General features: G+C 40.9%; 1 pseudogene; it reads right to left on the bottom strand.

The window, feature by feature from the left end:
* Window positions 1–1,843: 1,843 nt before the first annotated feature.
* The window catches only part of LOC127490925 (large ribosomal subunit protein eL43 pseudogene), an 86,336-nt pseudogene continuing 62,288 nt past the window's right edge, over window positions 1,844–25,891 (bottom strand).

The raw sequence follows: 25,891 nt of genomic DNA on the forward strand, positions 1-25,891 counted from the left end.
GGGAAGGTTGAAAGACAACTTGTGCACTTAAATTTGTGTTAAAATCCCATTTCAGAGGAAAGCATGATGCTAGCAATTTGTGTCTAGCAAAAAAAAAAAAGAAAGGAAGAAAAAAAAAAAGCCCTTGACTTGTATCAAGAACAGTAGGAAGAAGCTAGAGAGGGAGCAACTGATTGGAGATATTCCAAGATTTTTCTTGGGAGACTTTTTCAAAAGAAAATTTAAGACCGGGTATGTGACTATAGCATATAATGGGTAATTTGGGGATTATCTAGGAAGCATCCCTATTCCAGGAATTTCCTCTTTTCTCACTCCATAATCTTGTTAAGCACAAGCAGTATTGTTGTACTATTGTCTTCAGGTGTCTTTATTGTAAACTGCAAATCCTAAAACTTCTTAGTGTCCATTTTTATTGACTTGTGAGTAAAAACATCAACAGCTAGGTGTTAGGAACTATAATGAGGTACAGGCATAAAAAGGTAAAAGGAGTCCAGCACTGTGGCACAGTGTGTTAAAGCCCTAGCTTGCAGCACTGGGATCCCATTTGGGCACCGGTTCAAGTCCTGACTGCTCTTCTAAGCCAGCTCTTTGCTATGGCCTTGGGAAAGCAGTGAAAGATGGCCATGTACTTAGCCTGGGCTCCTGCACCCACGTGGGAGACCCAGAAGAAGCTCCTGGCTTTGGATTGGCTCAGCTACGCCCATGGTGGCCATTTGGGATGGAAGACCCCTCTCTCTATCTCTCTGTCTCTGCCTCTCTCTGTAACTCTGTCTCTCAAATAAATAAAGTAAATCTTAAAAAAAGGGGCAAAAGGAGGAATATAGAGAGTCCTTAACAGTGGTAAGCTGAAAAATTTTTAATCACTTCTGCAGCTTAAAAGAAATAGGTCTTGTTACAGGGTATAATGGGATATGGGTTAGTAAATGCACAGTAAACCTTCCACAGATTCATAGATTTTGGGGTGAATAGTCCTCATTATGGTTAATGAAAAACTGGCATTTTCTTTTCTTTTTTAGGGGAAATAATATATTTATATGCTTAGTATATATTCTTTTAACTTTTATTTAATAAATATAAATTTCCAAAGTACAACTTTTGGATTACAGTGGCTTCCCCTCCCCCCCATAACTTCCCTCCCACCTGCAACCCTCCCATCTCCTGCTCCCTCTCCCATCCCATTCACATCAAGATTCATTTTCAGCTGGCGCCTTGGCTCACTAGGCTAATCCTCCGCCTTGCGGCGCTGGCACACCGGGTTCTAGTCCTGGTCGGAGTGCTGGATTCTGTCCCGGTTGCCCCTCTTCCAGGCCAGCTCTCTGCTGTGGCCAGGGAGTGCAGTGGAGGATGGCCTAAGTCCTTGGGCCCTGCCATTGGATCAGCGCGGTGCGTCGGCTGCAGCGCGCAGGCCGCGGCGGCCATTGGAGGGTGAACCAAAGGCAAAGGAAGACCTTTCTGTCTCTCTCACTGTCCACTCTGCCTGTCAAAAAAAAAAATTCATTTTCAATCATCTTTATATACAGAAGATCAGTTTAGTATATATCAAGTAAAGATTTCAGCAGTTTATATCTTACACCTTTAGAAGAGTTAAATTATATATTACTGATTTTAAAACCAAACTTTAGATATAATCTATGCCAATATATCTCAAAAAAGACCAAGTGGCAGGAATAGAACGATAAAGCCTAAGACAAACATCTAACCTAATAAGGCTTTTATGGTCTTATGCCATTAGCCTATCAGCTGACTACTGAAAAGATTGGATTATGATAACCCATTTCAGCATCAACACAATGCAAATACTATCTAATTAACACGATAAACCCAAGCAATTTTGTTACATAAATTAGCCCATTCTAGGCCGGGGATGTCTCAGATGACGGCGCCTGCACTGGTCTGTCAGTTCCTTCAGTCTTCTGACTGCAGACGGTACTGTGACGGCGGGAGTGCTGCGTGTTCAGGCACCACCAGCTACCGTTGCCATGCAGAAGCCACAGCTCCAGGTTCCTATACCTCATCTCTTCCTCTTGGTTTTACCACAGCAGGAGCAAGGGTACTTGGTGTGCTGGCTGATTTCGAGTTTTTCACCATTTTCCAGAGGGGGATGCCATAGTGGGTCTGGTGTTCACCTACGATTCCTACCTTGTTGGTGAATTCAGTCACATCACCGCCACTAGGTCCATGCGCAGGGAACACTAGATCCTCTTATCAAAAAACCTCGATAACGTTTTGTAGCTACTTGCCCGTACAAAACACCCTGTGGTGTTCTACTCACTGCCTATATGCCCACCTAACTAGGATTTTTTGCTTTTTACTTGTTAAACTTCTTATTTGGTGAAGTATTAAGCATATTTGATGCTTATTTATTTATTTTTATTTATTTATCAAGTATATGTGGTGCTTTTTATATTTGGTTAAACTTATTTGAAGTATTAAACATTTAAAATATATTATCTCAAAAATTAGAAAGGGAGAAGGAAAAAGGTCGGGAGAAAGGGAATATTATAATGTTCTTAGAACTGTATCTGCAAATCACATTGAATCTGTTAGAAGCTAATTAAATTTAAAATAAAATAATCATTTAAAAAAAAAAAAACAGATCAAGCCATCAGTTCCCCTTCAGCAAGTTTCTCCAGAAACTGCGCTGCCATTCATGATTTATGAAACACCCTGTTATCAGACCCACAGCCAGTTTTTGTGACTAGCTGTTTACTCCTGTTCCTGACAATCCGTCAGTCCTGCCTTCCCAAGTACAGCTTTGCCTTCCGAACTCCTTAAAAACCCTGAACCTCCCTCCATCAGGAGGCCGGCAGTTCTTCAGACACTATTCTCTGTCCTCCTCGTGCACTGGTAGATTGTTACACTTTCTCTGTCCTTTATTCTCCAAAGTTGTCCATTATTCTGATTCCACACCATTGACAAGGACCAGATTTTCATAACAGCCTGATGGTAGCATTTGCCAGTGTTGAGGGTATCAATTCTTCTACCATATCTAACAGTTAATATGATGTCCCAGCCGGCGCCGTGGCTCACTAGGCTAATCCTCCACCTTGCGGCGCCGGCACACCGGGTTCTAGTCCCGGTTGGGGCGCCGGATTCTGTCCCGGTTGCCCCTCTTCCAGGCCAGCTCTCTGCTATGGCCAGGGAGTGCAGTGGAGGATGGCCCAGGTGCTTGGGCCCTGCACCCCAGGGGAGACCAGGAAAAGCACCTGGCTCCTGGCTCCTGCCAGGATCAGCGCGGTGCGCCGGCTGCAGCGGCGGCCATTGGAGGGTGAACCAGCGGCAAAGGAAGACCTTTCTCTCTCTGTCTCTCTCTCACTGTCCACTCTGCCTGTCAAAAAAAAAAAAAAAAAAATATGATGTCCCTGCACAGAGGTGGGAAAGAGTTCCCAGTAGCACACCATTATACAGTATTGCCTATGCAAAAATATAATAAATGTGGTAAATCATATTAAGAGCATAGCTAATAGTAAAATATAAAACGTGTTTGGTAACAAGCTCACAGATTTCTGAATTTAACAATTGACACTGCTGAGCTGGTAGGCTTCTGGCATACCGGTAATCTGATGGTATGAACATGTCTGGTTTCAGTCACCTCTGAAGACCATTTTTGTCCTTGGATAAACCGAGATAGGAAAGTGACTTTATAATTAATCTGTCTTTGTCTCTCTTTCTCCATTGTCCCCTCCCTTCTTCTCTTTTTTGTAAATAAGCTAGTTCTTGTTGCATTTCAGTGATTTGTAAGAGCAGTCTTACTAGGGGTTGATTTCCAGAATAATTTTATACATAGTTGAAAAATAAAAATACGTTAAAGAGAGAAGTCATTCACATAGCCTTCTTTCTATGATCTTTCTACAAAGTACTGTGGTTAATATTTTAATATAAGCTAACTTTAGTTTTTTTCCTTATGAGTGCTTATATCAATTAGCCTTCTCCCACCATCCAGGCAGCCCAATAGCTTGGCCTATGAATGCTTCAGGGCCAAAAAAAACTACCACAGAGAAAAAAGTATTGTTTATCTCCCTGATTCAAATTAGACTTCTTAAGAAATCTGTGATATAAGCCAATAGTGTTAAAAGCAAGTCTTCCTATTATATAAGCCAGGATTTTTTGAATGATAAGAGGTTTTGATAATCTCAAAAACCTAAGATACTTGGAGTGCTCATAGTACTGTGTTTATTCATTAGTCAGAGTGAGGTAGAATGTGCAACAGTGTAAGAGCAATTGCCCATCTCAAAAAGGGAAGCTTGACAAGTCTTAGGATTATTGAGGACACAGCTGGACCTTACTTCGTGGAGCACTGAAGGATGCTGAGAGGTTCACATTGCAGCACTGGAGTTGGGGGATTGGGGACATGGCAGCAGCACAATGGAAACGGTGTTAGGAACCCAACACATATTTTAGAGTCTCCCAAGCTATAAAAGACAAGGTACAGCTGCAAGCTTTTGTCATGAACAACCCCCAAACCAGTTGGAGTTGTTATATAGCCCCCAACCAAGACACAGAAAGGCAGTCGGGGACTCAATTCTGGGGTTCCCTGAAGGAGTAAAGGCAGGGGATCTTCCAGTTCCAGTTGTGGGGTGAAGGCTTTGTGTTCACTGCATGTACGACCTCCTGGTTGGGGGTGCTGGTGCTGTGGGGGATGGGAATGGGAGTCCCATGCTTGTTTACTCCAAGTTCCGGTCTCAGGATGAGAGAGTAATTCAATGCAGGGGCAAATTAAATGGGGTACAGTGTCATGAGATACTCAACATAATTACCTCATAAACTTTTTCCCCCCCAAATAAGTTCACATTCATTGTTTTCAAGGATTAGCACATGGACTTATCTCTAGGCAGTTCCATTGAACTCACTACAATGCCCTTAAAGACATTTGACATTAGGTAATAGATTCTAAGGATAATATAATACACAACACGTAATTCTATTTTAAGGTAAAGTGTGGTGAGTACAAAACATTTTTATAAAAAGAAGAGGGGCCAGTGTAGAAAAGCAAAGCTCACTTTTTGAGGAAATGAGAGATATTATGGTGAAAGACATCTTTAACAGGTAGGTTTGATGAAGCGTGCATACCAGGCCAAAACAAGAACAGCACCAAAAAAAAAAAAAAAAACAAAAAAAAAAAAACAAAAAAAAAAACACCAGATTTGGAAGCTGGAGAGTGGAAAATGTGATCAAATTGTTAGGTTAGTGTAAGCATTTTGAAAAGAATAGGAACACTAGGTAATTTGATCAGAAAACAAATTCAATAAAGGGTATTGAGTGTTTCACACATTCACCAGGAAAACTGAAAACCAGATTCCAAACCCAGGACCAACAGTGTAGCGCAGTATTAGCCTCATGAGGAAGCCATGAGCCTCCACCCTTTAACTGGGTACAGTGCCACGTTTTACCGTGCTGCTCACAGTGACAACACAAGAGCTGCACTCCGCTGCTCCTTACAGAACTTCTGCCACCACTGTTTCTGAGAGTTGGATGGGGTTTCCGCCACTGGTGCCATCAGGACAGAGCTCATCCTGTGCAATTCTCACTTCTTTACATCCTCAACTTCCAGAGGAAAAAAATTCAAAACACTGCCTCCAGCGTGGGAGATTTAGGAATTGCTCGTGAGTGCTAAATTTGAGGGATGCTGGAAGTGAAGTATCTGTCAACTCAACTGCAAAGGTGCAATAGTATGAATGGTTCCACCAAAATTCATGTTGAAATATAATCCACAATGTGAGCTACTAAGAGACCTAATTATCAATCTGAAAATGCTATTTGGTGTGTGACATTTTAAAAATCCTTTCTGCTGTTGATGGATACCACTATGGATGCCATAGCTTATTTATCATGAATGTTGCTATAATAAACAGGAATGTACAATTATCTCTTTAATATATAATTTCATTTCTTTGGGATATATGCCCAATAAAAGGACTACTGGGTTATATGGTAGTTATATTTTAAATTTTTGAGGAACTTCCATACCATTTTCTACAATGGCTTTACTAATTTACATTCTCACCAACAGTGTGTAAAAATTTTCCTGTCTCCACATCCTTGCTGTTTATCAGTTTTTACATTTTTTAAGGATTTTTACTAACAAAGAATAGATTTCATAGGCACAGTTCTAAGACGATAACCATAATGCCTTCCCTCCTCCTCTGTCACACAGTCCCCTCCTTCAATCCCTCCTCTTCCTTCCTTTCTTTTTCTTTAATTTTTGCAAATATATAATTTGAGTTTATAATCAAAGGCTTAATGCACAACTGTAATATTCAACAAATTAAAAAGTCTAAAAACCACAATTCCACAGGAGTATAAAAAAAAAGCTTAAAAACAACAATCAAATCACAAGATCTCTGTTTTGTTCCTATATGTTTTTTTGTATTTTATATTAACTACCATATATCAGAGAAACATATGATATTTGATTACAAACATTCTAACTGGGATGAGGTGATACCTCATTGTGGTATTGATCTGCATTTCCTTGATGATTAGTGATGGTTGTCGCTCCCCGTCTTCGTGGAGGAACGACACAGGACCCTGCACTGTTCTTTTGTCTGCTCGGCCCTCCCCGGGTTTGCTCCTGGTTCTTCCCGGGTTGGCTACCGTCCCTTCCACCTCCGTGGAAGGGCGGTTCCCCCTGCCACCTTCCTCACTTCCGCGGGGGAGCGGCACACCGCCGGCCGGCTCTCTCGGGGGCTGCACAGGTGTTCCTTCAGATAGATGTTCCTGGTGCATGTTGTCTCTCTCCTCCTTTATAGTCCTCTTCCACCAATCCCAACTCTGCTACCCACACGCCGAGTACGCTGCTCTCCTCCAATCAGGAGCAGGTCCTACAGTTTATTGGTTGAACTGGAGGCAGCTGTGTAGAAGCTGTTTCTCCCTTCTCAGCGCCATATTGTGGGAGAGCAGATGCATAGAATAAGTCTTAATTCCAGTAACTTAGTCTAGTCCGAGTTGCTCCCCACAGATGGTAAACTTTTTTTCCTATACTTAATGGCTATTTGTGTATGTTCTTTTGATAAATGTTCAGACAATCTGTATTTTTAATTTAGATTATAGTTTCAGTGGTCATTTAATATTAATATCATTTCTCCTTGATTCTCTTATAGATTTAGAGAATTTAGATTTATAAAATGCAAATTTCACATTAAATTTAAACTTTGTGGAGTCTCTTAAATTCATGTATTCACTTAAGTTATTTTAGTAAAAATTGTTGAATTCCAATATATCAAAATGCTAGACACTTTAAATTTATACACAAATTGCAACACACTAACAATAAAACCCAAGTAAAAATTAGACTACTTAGAAGCAGTAGCCACTAACATGAAGGCAACAGAGATCGCCATAGAGTACTTCACAAAGCTTTGCAACACAGCTACCATGTCTGTACTGACTTCAACTGAACTGGCAGCAAGAAACTTTCAGATACCACTAGGAGAGCAGCATGACCTATCGTTTGAATTATTTAGCTTATAATTTTATTTATATTATTAAAGACAATCCTAACTCACTGTGGTTACCAACACACTATTTATAAAGCATATACAGAAACTTTGTTAGTTTAACAACTGTTGTGGTCATACCATGTTGTTTCTGCTCAATACCTAGCCAGTTTTTCTTACTGATAAATGTGACGTTGCAGGATATGATGTGTGTTGCAACAGTGTTCTTCCATACCTGGAACACCACAGTTTGAAATTTTAGCTACTTGGTCATTGGCAGTTCTAGGACAATGCAATGCACCTGTGTAGGGTTTGTGGGTGTTGTAAGGGACTGACTCCAAAAAACTTAACCTGTGCAGGAGAAGATATATGAACACTGAGCTCCTAAGATGAGATTTAAAAATGTCTAAGAGTGAAGCTGATACCTTATGATTTGATTATTGTTTATAGCCCTTGTCTATATTCCTGTGGAACAGTGGTCTTCCTCTTTTTTTTGTTGTTGTTGTTGTTGAATATTGTAGTTAGTGGTGCATTAAACCTGTGACTATAAATTATGCTACTGTAAAAAATAAGAAAAGGAAGGAAGAAGGGGGATTGATGGAGAAAGGGAGGGAGAGAAGTATGGTTATCTGCTTAGAATTTTATCTATGAAATGCATGAAATTGTTCTCTTTACATTAAAAAAAATTCAAGAAGAGAAGAGATTCAAGAAGAACATGAGCTATAGATCCTGTTCTCAAATTATCCAGTTTGCCAAGTCAGTCCACCCTATTGTGGAAGAGTGACCAACAGTCTGAAGTGTTCTTGCTGCACGTGTTGCAGAAATGGATGTGCCTCCTCATAGATGGATGTATGAGGCGAGGAGTAAGTACAGTGTATTTAAGGAGTGAGTACAGAGTAAGTACTGAGGCTTGAGTCTGTGATGAATCACATCTTGAAGGTGTGTGGCTATTTCCAGGGGAGGAACTGATAAAAACAAAGGCTGTTTTGAAGTTCAAGTGACTGTTGTCACCCATCAGTTGTAAGGACACCACTGCACCATTGAGAGTGAGGCAGGAGTGCCTGCAGCCAGGGTACATTTGGCCCTTTGAACTTATGAGATCTGTCAGAACAATAGATTAATTCAGTAACTAAGGACATTCCTTCTCTATGAAAGGAAATGAATTCTTAGCTCAATAGTTTGTCCCACGTTATGTTAAACTATGCTTTCCAATCAACGAATCAAAAATCCAACAATGCAATAAAAAGACAGCATACAATAAAATTGCTGACAATACCGAGATGACCTGAATTCAATATAAACCTCTCCTATTATGAATTTCCTGGGGAAAGTTAAATTGCAGAGATTAAATCCTGCTGAAAATTATAGTCTAAAGACACAAACTCAGAACTCAAATATTGTCTTTCCTTGTAAACAAATTTCCAAAGAATTAAAGGTATGAAATCTGCAAGTTAAATTTAAAAGGAATTAAAATTTAAAAGCAAACTCACTTGTACTTAGGAATTGAAATTTCAATAAAGCCAAGCATTCATCTTCCCCAACATCTTTTTCACTCTGTTTCAGCCAGTATGGTTCTCTGGGGGTTGTTTGTTTTAACAGCACGTGATTGTACTCTCTCCCTAGAACTGAAGAAGCCCTTCAGTGCAGAAAGGAAGATCCAAAGGCTAATAGGAGACGGAATAGTTCAATAATTCTGGACTCATTAGAAATAAGCGAAGGTCCAGGCTTTATGCAGTTCTCCCAAACCCATTCTTAATTGTTATCAAAACCACCACAGAAACCCAATCACTTGTGGGACAAGGAGCAGAGACAGAGACCTTTTGGATGCCAGCCTCATTAAGGTACTAGCTAGTCTAAAGTCAGCTGTCCAAATTCTAAGAATTAGGTCCTTAAAAGTATTTGGAAAAATTTCACATCAGGAGGCTAGCTTTGACACTACGGTGACACCACAACTGGCAGGAAGATCCGACCATGAACTTGGTTTTCTCAGGGACCATATTTTAATCATTGCCTTTTACAAAGCATAGTAGTGGTAGCCCCACTTATTGGATCATAAATTGAAGCATCATTTCCCCATCTTTAATACTCAGATATCTTAATTTACATTTACTCATTGATTTTAGCATTTCTGGCGCTCCAATTCTGCCTTTTGTGTGAACTATGTTCATAGTGACATAGTCTCTACTATATGTTGTATTTCAATATTTTTTTTGACAGGCAGAGTGGACAGTGAGAGAGAGACAGAGAGAAAGGTCTTCCTTTTCCATTGGTTCACCCCTCAATGGCCGCAGCGGCCTGTGCACTGCGGCCAGTGCACCACGCTGATCCGAAGGCAGGAGCCAGGTGCTTCTCCTGGTCTCCCATGGGGTGCAGGGCCCAAGCACTTGGGCCATCCTCCACTGCCCTCCCTGGCCACAGCAGAGAGCTGGACTGGAAGAGGAGCAACCAGGACAGAATCTGGCGCCCCGTGCCAGCGCCACAGGTGGAGGATTAGCCTAGTGAGCCACTCAGTCTTGTGCACAACACTTTGGTAATCCTTGCTTTGGAGATGCTTAAACCAAGGAAACCTGGATACTGGGAATGTTTCCTCCTTGTCTACACATTTATTTCAGCAGAAAAGTCTCCCACAATGGATTCAAAATTTAAAAATTTACTTGAGGCTTCTGTAGTTTATGCCTCTGGGAATCTGGGGTAGACTACATCTCTGCTGTGTGCTCACAAGAGATGAATTTTTCTCAGATTTTTAATGTCCTGACCACAAATAGCATTTCTCTTGTACAAATTTTTCTACCTCAGCCACCTCCCAATTCTTTGCAGGAAGTTGAGTCTGCTGCTTAAATGGATGTTTTCTTTCTCTAACCAATGTGAAACTAGCATCATTTACAGGATCTCAGATCTCCTTTTCATTTTTATTTTGCTTTTTGGATTGACATTTATTTAACAATTTTTGATAAACTTAGTACAGTGAGGATCATTCATAATAAGAAATAGGAAATGAGTAATCTCTGGACCTACTAACACCACTATTTTTTTCAAACAAATCTTAACCACTTTCATGTCTATAAATTGAATATTCTTACCCAGGAGGAATTCTCCATAAGATCAACATCTGTCTAAGGCCAGACCTTGACCTTTCCTGCCCAGTGCCTTTTGAGTTCGCCGACTTCGATCTTATTCCGACACAGTCATAGTCAAAGTGGAAGTTAGTGGAAGTTCTCTCCTCCCTTCAGGGAAAGGTACCTCCTTCTTTGATGGCCCGTTCTTTCCACTGGGATCTCACTCACACAGATCTTTCATTTAGGTTTGTTTGTTTTTGTTTTGTTTTTTTTTTGTTGTTTTTTTTTTGTTTTTTGTTTGTTTGTTTGTTTGTTTTGCCAGAGTGTCTTGTCTTTCCATGCCTGAAATACTCTCATGGGCTCTTTAGCCATATCCGAATGCCTTAAGGGCTGATTCTGAGGCCAGAGTGCTGTTTAGGACATCTGCCATTCTATGAGTCTGCTGTGTATCCTGCTTCCCATGATGGATCATTCTCTCCCTTTTTGATTCTATCAGTTAGTATTAGCAGATACTAGTCTTGTTTGTGTGATCCCTTTGACTCTTAGACCTATCAGTATGATCAATTGTGAACTGAAATTGATCACTTGGACTAGTGATATGGCATTGGTACATGCCACCTTGATGGGATTGTATTGGAATCCCCTGGCACGATTCTAACTCCACCATTTGGGGCAAGTCTGATTGAGCATGTCCCAAATTGTACACCTCCTCCCTCTCTTATTCCCACTCTTATATTTAACAGGGATCACTTTTGAGTTAAAATTTAAACACCTAATAATAACTGTGTGTTAATTACAGAGTTCAACCAATAGTACTAGAACAAAACAAAATAAAAAAATACTAAAATGGATAAAGTATTACATTGTACATCAACAGTCAGGACAAGGGCTGATCATTTTCAAGATACTCTAATTTCTTGATTTCTGAGAAAAATTAATTCCTAGAAGTAGCATGTGCCAGGCAAAAGACCCTTAGCTACTTTACTCATCTAATCAAGTTATTTCTCTGCTTTAACACGAGAGATAACATGTCTCTAAGAGAAGCCGCTGTTTTCACATATTTATGTATGTATGATATACATATATATGTACTAGTATGAACACCAATTGTTCCTGTATGTGTAACTTAATTCTTTAGATCAATAAAACTTAAAGTATAGATTTAAAACATACATAACCAAAAAGGATGCAATCATTAAATATGAATCCAACCCAACACCACATAATTTGAGAAGTATCCTTTCTGATTATATGAAATGACATTGGAACTCAACAATAGTAAAAAAGTGGGAAAATTCACAAGTACATGGAAAATAAACAACATATTCTTGAATAACCATTAGATCGAAGAAGAAATAAAAAATACGCTTTAAAAATATCTCAACAAAAATGAAAACATACTATTCCAGAACTCTTGGGATACAGCAAAGCAGTAGTTAAAAAAATGTATAAGCAATAAGTACTTACAAAAAAACTGAAGCTTTTTTTAAACTGATGTTACAACTTTACAACTTAGGAATCAGGGAAAGAAGAGTGGAGTAAAACAAAGTTAGAAAAAGGAAGAAAATAATGAAGATTAGAGCATATAAAAATGAAACCGAGAATAGAAAAAAATCTTGGTAACCATAAACAAAATTGCCAAACCTTTAGCTAAACTAATAAAAAATTTGAATAAATTTAAATGAATATTCAAATAAATAAGAAATGAAGAAAAGGTTAGATCAGTTACCTCAGATATTGAAAGGGCTATATGACAGTAAATTCCATTACCTAGGAGAAATGGATAATTTCCTCAAAATATACCAAATCTGAATCAAGAAGAAATAAAAAGACGGAACAAACTAATGACAACTAAGGAGAATGAATCACCAATCTAGGCCTCATAGCAAAGAAAAGCCCAGGAACAGATGACTTCACAGGTGAATTCTACCATTCTACCATGTTCAAAGAATTAATACCAATCCTTAAGATCTTCCAAAAAATAAAAAAGAGGAAATACTTCCAATCTTATTTCATAAGGTCAGCATATAACTAATACATACCTCTAATACCACAGCCAGACAAAGGTGTCACAAGAAAAGAAAGCTTTAGGCCAATATTCCTAATGAACATGAATGGAAAAATTTTCAATAAACTATTAACAAAACAAATTCAACAGGACATTAACAATGACCATACACCATGATTAAGTAGGACTTATCCTTGGGATGCAAGGACTGTTTAACAAACACAAATCGGGCCGGCGCCGTGGCTCACTAGCCTAATCCTCCACCTTGCAGCGCTGGCACACGGGGTTCTAGTCCCGGTCGGGGCGCCAGATTCTGTCCTGGTTGCCCCTCTTCCAGGCCAGCTCTCTGCTGTGGCCAGGGAGTGCAGTGGAGGATGGCCCAAGTGCTTGGGCCCTGCACCCACATGGGAGAGCAGGATAAGTACCTGGCTCCTGCCTTCGGGTCAGCGTGGTGCGCCGGCTGCAGCGTGCCAGCCGTGGCAGCCATTGGAGGGTGAACCAACGGCAAAGGAAGACCTTTCTCTCTGTCTCTCTCTCTCACTGTCCACTCTGCCTGTCAAAAAAAAAGTATAAAAAAAACAAACAAACACAAATCATCAATGGGAAATATCACCCTAATGGAATGAAAGGCACACACACACACACACACACACACACAAGATTATCTCAATATGCACAGAAAAAACTTTGATAAAATACCGCATCAATTCATGAATATTTTAAAAACTACCAAAATAGCTATAAAAGGAACTTACATCATTGCAATAGTGAGCCCACTCCCTCTTACTGTTCTATTCAATGTGGTACTGGAAGTCTTAACTGGAGAAATTAAACAAGAAAAAGAAATGCAGGGTATCATACTTGAATAGAAGAAATAAAATTATGTATGCAGACAAAATTATCAGATATAAGGATATATCAAAGCATTTGTGGAAAAATAGAATTAAAAGAAAAATTTTATTTATTGAAAAAAATTGGAAACCATGTATATTTTTTCATTTTATGTACTTTCATAATATTTTGAAGTACCTTCATGTGGAAAACACTGCATTTTCCAGAAAATAATGTAATAAATTCAGCAAAGTTCTAGGATACAAAATCACATACAAAACTCAGCTGTAATTTATATACCAACAATAAATAAACTGAAAATTTAAGAAATCCTATTCACAATGGCAACAGGAAGGATAAGACACTTAGGAACACACTTAACCAATCGCAAAAGGAACAAAAAGAATAAAATACTTTGGAAGAAATGACCGAAGACATGAAAAAGTTGTACCCTGATAATTTTACCACAATGGTGTAGGAAATTAAAGAAAACACAAATAAATGGGAAGATATCCTTGTGTCCCTGGATTGGAACACTCGTTAAAATGTTCACACTACTAAAAGTGATATACAGATTCATTACAACCTGTTTCAAAATCTCGATGGCATTATTTGCAGAAAAGAAGTAAACAATCCTAAAGTTAATATAGAAGCACAAAGACACTGAAAAGCCAAGGCAATTTTGGCCTCTCCTTTTTGTCTATTTCTAAAAATCTTGGTGCTTGGAAGAACAAAGCAGAATTTATGCTCCCTACAAGTAGATGGCTCCCAAAAGGAAAAGTAGGACCTGAGGTTGTCCATGCTCAGTTCTTTGTCCCAGTTCCCACTGGGAAAAGAGCAGGGAGAGAAAATGGAGAGGATTCTGCTAATGGAAGCATTCCTTTCCAGCAGAAAAATTATCTATGTTCAGGACTTTCCCCAACATTTGATTAGTGCCCAAAGGAAGGTAGGAATCCCAATGGGAGTTAGGAGGAGACGCAAAGGAGGCACTACCTATGCCTGTGGAATATGAAAAGCAGTCACCCAAGTGTATTGTACTGTGGTTTCTGGTGAAGCCTCAGAGTTGTAAGGTGCACTCATTAGCACCACATTGTCATCTTGATGATATCTGGGGGAAGAGTGATTGGTGGTCACAGTGGATCACAGTTTCTTCCTGTCTCTTTGTCTATAACCAACTTTGAAACAAATTAAATATACTTGATGCTAATGCGTAGTCAGAATCTCCTTTAGAAAGAAAGGAAGCAAGCCATGAATATTTCTTGATTGAATGTGTTTCAAGAATACTATTCAGGGGTCACATTATGGCATAGTGGGTTAAACTGCTGCCTATGATGCCAGCATCCCATATGAGTGCTGGTTCAAGTCTGGGCTGCTGCCTGCTAGTTCTCCTTGGAAACCAGAGGTAGATGGCCCAAGTACTTGAGCCCTTGAACTCCCAAGGGGGACCCAGAAGAAACTCCTGGCTACTGGCTTTGGTCTGGCTCAGCCCTAGCCATTGCAGCTATTTGAGGAGTGAACCAGTAGATAGAAGATCTGTCTCTTCCTCTCTTTGTAATTCTGCCTTTGAAATAAATAAAACAAAAATCTCTTTTTTAAAGAATGCTACTTAATATTTCACAAGTTTTCTCCTTCAGTTTTTATATTAAACTGTGCAGCAGGCACTATAAATTTTATAAATGGGGAAATTTACATCCAGAGATAAAGGGGAATTTAGAGACAGAACCTGAATTGAATAGAACTGAATAGAAATTAATATTGTTTGACTCAAAAACCTCTATTTGTAAACCTTTATTATATCTCATATGATAATATTAAACAGGTATTAGTATGACGTTTTCACTATGAATTTTTCTTTTTAAAAATATTTATTTATTTATTTGAAATGTAGAGCAAGACAGACTGATTTTCCACGTGTTGGTTCACTCCCCAAATGGCCTCAACAGCAAGGGATGGGCCAAGCTGAATCCAGGAGGCCAGGAGTCAGGGCCCCCCTTTAGTCCCCTTGTGGGTAGCATGGACCCGAGGACTTTGGCCATCACACCTTCCGGAGTGCATTAGCAGGAAGCCATATCAGAAGCAGAGCAGCCAGAAGTTGAACTGGCACTCTGATAGGGGATGCCGGGATATTTAATAAATATAAATTTCCAAAGTACAACTTTTGGATTATAGTGGCTTTTTCCCCCCATAACCTCCCTCCTACCTGCAACCATCCCATCTACCGCTCCTGCTCCCATCCCATTCACATCAAGATTCACTTTCAATTATCTTTATATACATAAGATCAACTTAATATATACTAAGTAAAGATTTCAACAGACTGCACCCACACAGACAAAGTATAGAGTACTGTTTGAATAGTAGTTTTACTGTTAATTCACATAGCACAACACATTAAGGACAGAGGTCCTACATGGGGAGTAGGTGCACAGTAACTCCCATTATTAATTTAACAATTGAAACTCTTATTTATGATGTCAGTAATCACCTGAGGCTCTTGTCATGAGCTGCCAAGGCAATGGACGTCTCTTGAGTTCTCAAACTCTGATCTTATTTAGACAAGGCCATAGTCAAAGTGGAAGTTCTCACCTCCCTTCAGAGAAAGGTACCTCCTTCTTTGATGACCCCGTTCTTTCCACTGGGATCTCACAGAGATCTTTCATTTAGGTATTTTTTATTTATTTATTTGCCAGAGTGATTTTGCTTTCCATGCCTGAAATACTCTCATGGGCTTTTTAGCCAGATCGAAATGCCCTAAGGGCTGATTCTGAGGCCAGAGTGCTATTTAGGACATCTGCCATTCTGAGTCTGCTGTGTGTCCTGCTTCCCATGTTGGATCATTCTCTCCTTTTTAATTATATCAGTTAGTATTAGCAGGCACTAGTCTTGTTTATGTGATCCCTTTGACACTTAATCCTATCTTGATCAATTATGAACTGAAACTGATCACTTGGACTAGTGAGATGGCATTGGTACATGCCACCTTGATGAAATTGTATTGGAATCCCCTGGCAGGTTTTGAACTCTACCATTGGGGGTAAGTCCAAGTGAGCATGTGCCGCACTTGACATGGTTTCATTCTACAAGATTTGCAATTCATTTTACTGAGTTGTTTATGTAAAAACAATTGTGATTAAAAATAGTTTAAGCAATTAACCAGCTTTTTTTTTAAAAAAAAAAAAACTTTTTGCTATTATCTTACATTCTTGGAAAGGATCCAAGAGAAATTAATGAAGAAGTGCCTAAGGAAAAAACAATAGAAAAATGGCCTGAGAAAAAGTTAAGAAAAGCAGAGCAAAAAGCTTAGCAGGCATAGATCCAAAGTATGATAGAAAGGCAATTTGTCCCATTGAAAAATAAGCAAAGCTGTAGTTCATTTAGTGCCCTATCCCTAACTTTAGTTCTCTGATCTTGAAACAAGGAATCTCATGAGTGTTATGAACATTCAGACTCTGCTCAACCTTCTCTTTCCCTTTCATTCCTCTTCTAGCCTCCCTAAGCAGAACCCATATCCCAGCTTCCATCTACCAAAAACACACGTACCCCTGCAATCACCCAGAGACATTTTAAGATCCATCAAGACCCTGGACAATTTTAACAGATATTGCTCTCTATCAGACAATAAAATACATCCACATTTGAGAAGTTGACAGAATTTAATTGTGACTAACTTTCTGGAGCACTCATTGACAGGTACAGTTAGAACACTTTATATACATTTGTCACAAACTTCCCATAAGGTCAATGTTATGATTATTCACGTTTTAGCAAAAAGTAAAAATGGCTCTACAACATCAGGATTTACACCAAGGCCAGTTACTAGTCAGAAACACCATGAACATATCATTGGCATACTGCAGTGATACATGTTAATTATGTAGGTACTTAAGTGAATATTTATTTTAATCTTGCAGTTGTCTTTTCGTATCTTGGAGCCAATGCATTTTTTAAAAATATCAATATGTTTCGCTGTTCCTTTTAAAAGCATTTTGTCCCATTGTTCTGTTCCTATGGTGCCTAGTAAGTAAAACAATAGTTCTCCCTTCATGTTATGTGATTCTCACTCCCCTATCTCCCTTTCTAGAATGTTAGCTCCACATGCCTAGAAATTAGGTAGTTCAGTGCATAGAGGCAATCAGTACATTTTTAACAGAGTCAGTATAAGGAAAGGCAATTGGTGGAAGAACTTTGAGTCATTTGCTAAGGGGCAATGGTATAGTTGATCTGAGGATGGCCATACTAGCGTCTTGTGTCTGGAGAAGGGAAATGCACAAGGGACGTGGCCCCTTAGTTAAACATGCAACAGCAGGGAAGAAGTGGGACTACAGAAGCATTGCGAAGGACATCATGCTCCAAAAATCAGACTTAAATACAAAGGGAAGGTTAAATGTATTTAATGCTTTCCCATGCTTCAAAAATGAAAACAGATAATTTCAAACTTTTATCAAGAGATAATTATGAATAGTATCATGAAAGAGGTCTTATATTCCTGACATTATGTTGTCATGCTTTGAAATTTATATTATTCACAAGATTGATTAAAACATTATTCCATAATTGTATTTTTTATTTTTATTTATTTGACAGGTAGAGTTACAGACAGTCAGAGAGAGAGGGGAGAGAGAGAGAAAGGTCTTCCTTCCATTGGGTCACCCCCCAAATGGCCGCTACGGCTGGTGCTATGCTGATCCAAAGCCAGGATCCAGGTGCTTCTTCCTGGTCTCCTATTTGGGTTCAGGGACCCAAGCACCTGGGCCATCCTCCACTGCCTTCCCGGGCCACAGCAGAGAGCTGGACTGGAAGAGGAGCAACTGGGACTAGAACCCGGTGCCCATATGGGATGCTGGTGCCGCAGGTGGAGGATTAACCAATGAGCCATGGCGCTGGGCCCTCCATAATTGTATTTTATCAGTTATAAATGTTTCATGAAACCTACAAAATTTATATACTAAATACGGTGGATCACAGGTATTTTTATTTATAATATCTCATCTGAATTCAAAAGATAACAAAGGGGATGTATGTTTGGCCATGCTGTTATGATGCCTCCATCCCATGCTGGAGTACCTGGGTTCAAGTTCTGTCTCCACTCTCTATTCCAGCCTTCTGCTAACGTGCTCTCTGGAAGGCAGCAGGTGATGGCCCAAGTAGTTGAATTCCATGCCACCAATATGGAAGATCTGATGGGGTTTCTGGCTCCTGGTTTTGGCCTGGCCCAGCCCCAGCTATGGTAGGCATTTGGGGAGTAAACCAGTGGATGGGAGATTTCAGTCTGTCTCTTTGTCTCTAAAATAAATGAATAAATGGAAATTTTAAGTATATGTATTTTTAAAACACCAAAGATAGAAATAATTTGGTTACTATGTTAAGGGAACCAGTGAAATGCAATGATTAGATCAATCTAAGAGATATTCAGTGCTCAGCCCTCTTCCTGTATGCTGAGTCGCCCGCCTGGTCTGGCCAGGTGTAATCTCTGCACCCAACCATGTAACCTTGCTCCTTCCCCCCACCCCCAGTCCTAGCGACTGGGCACCCTCTCAGGCTCTGTCTGGAGAGGTGCCCATCTGTCCTTACGGATGTCCCTTCCCTAATAAACCTTGCTATTTTACCTCCCACTACTCTCTGTCTCACGCCTGAATTCTTTCTTGCACGAAGACAAGAACCCTGCAATTTCTCTGGTAACATTTTTGGCAACCACGAAGGGACTTTGAGAAGACATCAGAGGTCAGTATTCCTTCCCTCAAGTGGGACAGGATCTGTGGAAGTGACCGTTGAGTGTCTGGCACCTCACAGCTCTCCGAGAATGTGGATTCCCCCCCCCCCCCCGCCATGGCTTAGCTATGGCCATAACTCCAGAGGGATTGTAAGGGAGGGCGATTAGGAAGGGCAGTTGGCTGAGAGCCTAGAGACCCCCTGAGCTTGCTTTGGCTTCCCGGCGGCCAGACTGTGACTGGAGGACCAGGTCTCTCTCTTGGAGGGATGCCTGGTCACGCTGCCTATTGCTACGCGAGCAGGGCCTAGCTTCGGTGGAGGCTAATATTGGCCCTCCAGGTAAACTCGGACAACTAGGTAGTGGGCAATCTTGAGCGATAGGAGATTTCGAACCCCACTCAGCCCCCAGACATCAGGGCCTTTCCCTGTGCTCTCCTCCAGCTGAGATTCGTAGGGGAAGGTGAGGGCAGTCACTCACATCTTGTCCTCTGTTGCTTTCCATCTCCCTCCCCCACTCTTCGCTCTGCTCTCCTCATCTCCATTCTTATACTGCTGGCCTGGAGAAAGGGAGAGGGAAATTCCACAGGTCTCTGCACCTAAGAAAGGGGAAAAAGCTGTTGCCTGTTAACCCTTTCCAACCTGGTAGAAAGTTTTCCATCTTTGCAGCTTATGGTAGCTCTGGTACATCTTAAAGTTTTTGCGAACTATTACTGTTGCTAAGCTTTGATTGCCTGAGGACTGAATCTGGAAACGAGCTAAAGTTAACTATCTGTTTTAATTGACTGAGTGTTTGCAGTAGTCCTGATTGATCTGGCTTTGGTTGAATTATAGGAGGTTCCCAGAACTCTTGGTGAAATGGCGCACCTACCCAACCCCATGGCCAGTCCTGCTAGGCCTGGTGTGTGCAGTCTTCCCTGTAAATGGGGGACCACAGCTTTTCTATGCACTCTATTCCAGTCCAAGTGGCCTGCTGCACCCAGGCAGGCATAGCCAGATATCTCTAGGGAGAGCGCCCCCTCCAGGGCTGCCTTTTTTCCTCTCCTGGAGGAATTTCCAATTCAGTACTACTGCTGGCCTTACCTAGGGGAGCCAGAACCTTAAGCCATTAACCCTTTCCAACCTGATGGGTTTTTCTCTTTGCAGTTAATGGAAACCTAAGCAATGGGCTCATATGCTGATGACTAGTTCTTTTCTGTGCTGCTGTCTCTGACTTATCTGAGAGCGTTCACCTGTCTTGAAGGTTTCGCGTTTTTTTCTATTGCCTTTATGGTCTTGATTGGGAAAACTGCAACGCAGAGTTGTTTACATTATTTGTTTTAATGTTTGAGTGATTACCCAACTGATCAGAAATGTACTAATTGTTGGCTAAACTGTTTGACTCTGTGACAGCTTAAATTCTAAATCGAGTCTTCCAACTTTGGGCTTCCAGTCGGATCCCTGGAACTCTCAAAGGACGAGACTCTAAATTTGTTAAAGTAACAGCTGTTTGAGTCCATTCAGATTATGTGAAATGTATTAAAATGTTGTAAATCGTGTCAGACCTCAGTCTTATTCATGTTTTTGCTTTCCAGCTAGAGTGGTCTTATGAAAATGAGAGTAAATTCTGTGTATACAAGCCTTTATGTTGTTAACTAAAGTAAGCCAATACAGATTGGTTCAGAGAATTGAATTAATGCAAATGGCCTTAGGTCCACTCAGTGGCTCACTTGCTCAGTTTTACATGTCTTTGATATGCTTTAAACTTGTTTCTCTTAATGATGAAGATCTTTTCAAAGTTGTAAACATGCACTAGTGTTTGCTGTCCAGGAGGTGTTATCCTTATGTTACTTAAAAGCATGGAAATGTAATTTTGATTTTTAATTAAGATAATGGTGTGGTATTCATTAATAACTCAGTGCCTTAAGTCATCTAGGCATCAGTGCTAAGTAAAACTTGGGGAAAATGTATTATGTGTACTTTCCACATCTTAAATTCGATAAGAGAGACTGTTTGAGTTTGTTAGCATGTATTCTCATAGGTTGTCCATACATGAGAATTTAAGACTATGTAAAAGTAACTACGAGTGTAAAGTTTCAGAAGGTGTGAGCAAGTCATGAAAAGTTTTAAAATGTTTACGATTTTAAAGTATTACTTACAGAGATTTCTTTAAGTTGAGTGCTAATGCCAAAATTACACTGACCTCCTGATCTGATCTCCTGTTACAACAATGGGATTTTTAAAAAAATGTGCATTGATGTTAGTAAATATCTGGAAATGGTCAAAATCATAAATCTTGGGATCTGTTTTTGCAAAAACTGTAACATCTATTTTAACAGTGTCTGCTTAATTGGTTACTCTGCCGTTTCTAGAGTTAGGTCCTGTAAGCTATTTTTGACTCTGTTAAATAGTTCTGAATTATGTGAACTCTTATGTGCAAGGTTTTTTATTTCTGGTTTATTCAACAACAAGAGACATAGAATTTATGTTTTGCCAAAGTAATCTATTGTGTACTCTACTGTCTCTGTTAAGTTCAGATTGATGAAAAGCATTGTTAAATATCATTATGATTAGATCTGGTCTAAAAGTGTTAAAATCACCCTAAATGAATGGCTATCATTTCAGGATGTTAAGGAATTCTATTTTGACCAGATACTCTAAATTATCTTGGCACCTTTAACAGACTTTCTGAAAATCAAAGTTCTAAATTCTCTGGACTTTTGGTATCTCCAGAGGGCCCCTGGAGATGTCAAAAGATACATCTCTCATCTTGCAGAGATAATAACCACTCAGGCTGTTTAGATTAAAAGTGGTGCCAAGGTGTGAAATGATGCTAAACTTCAGTTATAAACATGTTTCTTTCTAGCTGCTCCAGTCTCTGGCTCAGAAGCCAGATTCTTTAAAGAGGGACTGACAAAGTCTCCATCCAGCTAATGCTGAATAACCAGGCATTGCTAGTTCAAATGTGGATCAAACAGGAGGTCTAGCCAAAAGGGAGAAAGTATTCCAAAACAGACTTAGAGACGATTGGAGATGATTATGCGGCAGATGCTAGAGAACTGGGTTCCAGGAGCCCATGAAAACTCTAGTGTCCACAGGTTACATGGTGAAAGCCCAGAAGCCCAAAACCTAAACTTACGGGTTACACGGTAAGACTAGTTAAACCCGGAAACCCAGGCCCATAACCCACTGGCTACACGGTGATTATCCGAAAGCCAAAGGATGACAGAGACCTCTGCCACAATTTCTCCTCTAAGTCAGGCTACGCAGTAAGCACTGGTTAAACTGCCAGTTAAATCTGAAAGCCCAGGAAGTCAGGCTAGAGATCCAACTCGCTGCCTCACTTCTCCTCTTTTCTCTTCCAGAAGGAAAGTTACTACCGTTCTGCAGGACTCTCCACTGTGATGTACGGTTTGATCCCCAGACCTTATGTAAGGGATGACTGACCTTTTCTGTAATAATGCCTGGCCACAGTATAGAGGACCAAACAGCATAGCCAGAATAAGAGGTTAAACTATGAAATAATGTGACAGCTAGATCGATTTTTCAGTGTACGCGGTAAATGGGCAGAACTCCCCTTTTAACCAAACTGAGGGATAGATAGGAAATTGCACTGATGACCTCAAAGTATGCAAGCAGGTCACCACAGTTGATCTTACCTAAAAGGTCATAGTTCTCCTCACGGGCACGGTCTTAACTCGCAGGAAAATACTAAGTGTCAGAATTTGCCCATGACCATAGTTTTTCTAGCTCACCCTGATATTAAAAAGATCTCCAAAAATCAGGGTTGGGTTGAGCACCCCCTTGACTGGCATCATAGAGGCTGCCTCCTTGGTCTACTTTATTAGAGACCAGGAGAATGAGGAGCAAGCTAGCAGCAGAGGATAGGCAACAGGCCAATCAATGACTGTTCTGCATGGTGATATGCTGTCAAGGAGACCCAGCAAGGCCAGTGCACCCCAAATGGCACCTGTTTCTGATATAAGGAGCCAGGGCATTGGGCAAGCAGCTGTTGTGACAGCAACTGCCTTCTGTCAGCTCTGCCAAGAGCAAGGCCACTGGACACGGAACTGCCCTGGGTGTTGAAGGACTCCTGATTCAGAACCGCAGACCCTGTGGTTCCTAGCTAAAAAGCCTTTGGCTCTGCCCAGCCTCTGCCCAGCTTCCAGCTCCAGCCACTGCTATTGAGGGGATGGCCTAGGGTCAGTGAAATGCAAGTTACCTATTTCTATCAGCCTCCTATTCAGCTCTCCTTCTAGTCCAGCCATGTAATGCAAGTCAACTGGGTGCCTCCCTTAAAGGAGATTCACATCTCTTCAAATTCTCTTCCAGCATCCCATGGATAGGTCTGGGCCTCACACACCCAGCCAGGCCTTAAAAGTCTATCCAATAGTATTAAGCTTAGAAAGCCCTCCCTGCCAGTTCCTAAAAACAGTGCTTTCAGTAACAGCTAACTCAAATAGTCCTGCACCTATTTGGACAGGTCCTCACTGAGGACTTAAAGGGCCTATCTCTGAGGGGGGTGCACAATAATCCATAATGTAGATGGTTAAATGTGAATGATTTGTTAGTCTGTCTCCTTTCCCACCCCAAGACTCTAGTCTTGTACATTGGCTTAACTTCCTAGCAAAACTACCTACTGGGTATCCGGGGGCGGGGATGGACTAGCATTGCTAGTCCATTAGAGTGTTAATTATTTAACCCTTACCCTCACCCCTGGGGAGAGAAAACCTGCCCCAGAGAGGATACGGGCCATGCAGCAAATTCCTACTTCTGCAAACTTCAGGCAGTCCCGATTTTCTCTATCAGGTTCCTAGATACAGGGAAACAGCACAGTTCCTAAACCAGGCTCTCTACAGGCAGCCAAAGCAGAGCCCCCTCCTTTGGGGGAAAGAGCAAACCACAGCCTTTGCTCAGCTAAAGGATGCTATGACTAAAGCCCCTGTGCTAGGACTGCCAAACTCAGAGACACCCTCCCAGCTGTATATCACTTGGAGGCAGGGAGTCACCTTAGGAGGGTTAACTCAGGCTCCAGGACCTGTTAGGCAACCTGTGGGCTACTTTTCTAAAACCTTAGACATGGTTGCACAAGGATGGCCTCACTGCATAAAGACAATGGCAGCAGCTGCCTTGCTGACAGAGGAGGTATCTAGAATTACAGTGGGACAAGATATCACCCTTTATACCCCACATCAAATAAATTCTTTATTAGAGCAAAAGGGCTCTCACTGGCTCACAGATAATAAAATACTAAAATATCAGGTCCTCCTTCTAAAAAACTCTCAGGTAAAAATAAGACATTGCTCTACTCTAAACCCGGCTACTTTAATGCCAGTTCCAGGGGAAAGTGGTCCCCTCCACTCCAGTACTGAGACTATAGACTTGATCTATGCCAGCAGAAGGGACCCAAGAGACAGCCCCCTGACTAATGCAGATGAGGTTTGGTTCACAGACAGAAACAGTTTTGTCAGACAGGACCTGCTTCTCAGGGTATGCAACAGTTACAGCATGGCACGTTACTGAAGCATGCTCTGCCCCCAGAAACTTTTGCTCAATTAGCAGAACTGATTGCCTTAACCAGAGCTCTAGATCACACAAGGGATTTGTAAGGCATCTTCATTCTGCATGGACACCTCAGTCTTCCGGTAAGGTAGAAAGAGCCAACCAGGCTCCATGGAAAATATCACAAGTATAGAAATGTGTGCTTGGTAAGAAAGGTTTAGAAGGAAAGAGTGTTGTTGGTAAGAAGGGTTAAAAAGGAAAGAGCTTTTTAAATAAGGAAAGGACATGGTTTGTAAGAATCCTGATGGCTAGTTTACTCTAGACTGGAATGGAAATGATGGAATGTTTCAAGTAAGTTGAAGAAGGTGTGCGGAAGTCACAAAAGGTTATGAAAGAAAGAAATATTGGACATGCTAACTGCTGCTCCAGGAGGTATCTGTGTCATGTTCCAGGAAGAATGTTGTCTCTGAGTCAATCAGACTAGACAGGTACAAATCCAAATTCGTACTTTTCCTGGACAAAACCAAACAGCTCCAGGACCAGGCCAAGCAGGGCTGGGATTTCTGGCCTGACATCTGGTCATGGAAATCCTGGCTATTTCCTCTCCTTGGCCCAATAACTTCTGTAATCTTGATGCTTCTCTTTGCACCAAGTGTTTTTAATGCCCTTGTTCGTTTTAACAGACTAAAATCTGTCGAACTCCAAATGGTCATCAGACAAGGCTTCCAGCCCATTCCACTGGATGACCTGAGCAGCCCTCTGGACTGAGCAGGACAGTCTTTCCAAGGCCACTGTTGCACACCATAAGACAGATAGCAAAAGGAAATACCCAAATCCCCCTCGACGCCCACATGCCAGCTTTGAAGAAGTTACAGAAAACAGAACTCCATCCATAATCCCAAAGAAGAATTTTGGGTATTGCCTCTTGAGGGGGGAATGTTAGGTAGGAAATCAGTTATGAGCTTATGTGTATGTGACATAAAGGCCTAAAGATAAGACATCTATGTCCAGCATATGCTGCATCTCAAGGTCATCCCGATGGTGTTTCAGGGGCAGCCCAGTATTCACATCCTGCCCTGCCCTGCCCCCTTCTACCTGATAACCTGCCAGGTGGAGGTCCCCACCCCTTCTGCCTGACAATCTTCCACAATCTCCCAGGTGCAGTCCAGTATCTGCATTTCAAACACCCTGCTCTGGATCCCAATTCTCTAGGGGATCCTGCCTACCCTTCCTCCTGTCTGATAACATTTGCATCCATAAAGTCCTTCAACAGATAAGTTTTTCTATTTACATTCAAAAAGCCCTTTGTTCCAAGAGGAGCAGAGGTGGGGAAGCAAGACCCATCTCCTTAAAAACCCCAGCCTCAACCGGAC

This window comes from Oryctolagus cuniculus, chromosome 11 (genome assembly GCF_051225735.1).
Source record: "Oryctolagus cuniculus isolate XC-2025 breed Fujian yellow rabbit chromosome 11, ASM5122573v1, whole genome shotgun sequence".
In the NCBI taxonomy this organism is placed as follows: Eukaryota; Metazoa; Chordata; class Mammalia; order Lagomorpha; family Leporidae; genus Oryctolagus; species Oryctolagus cuniculus.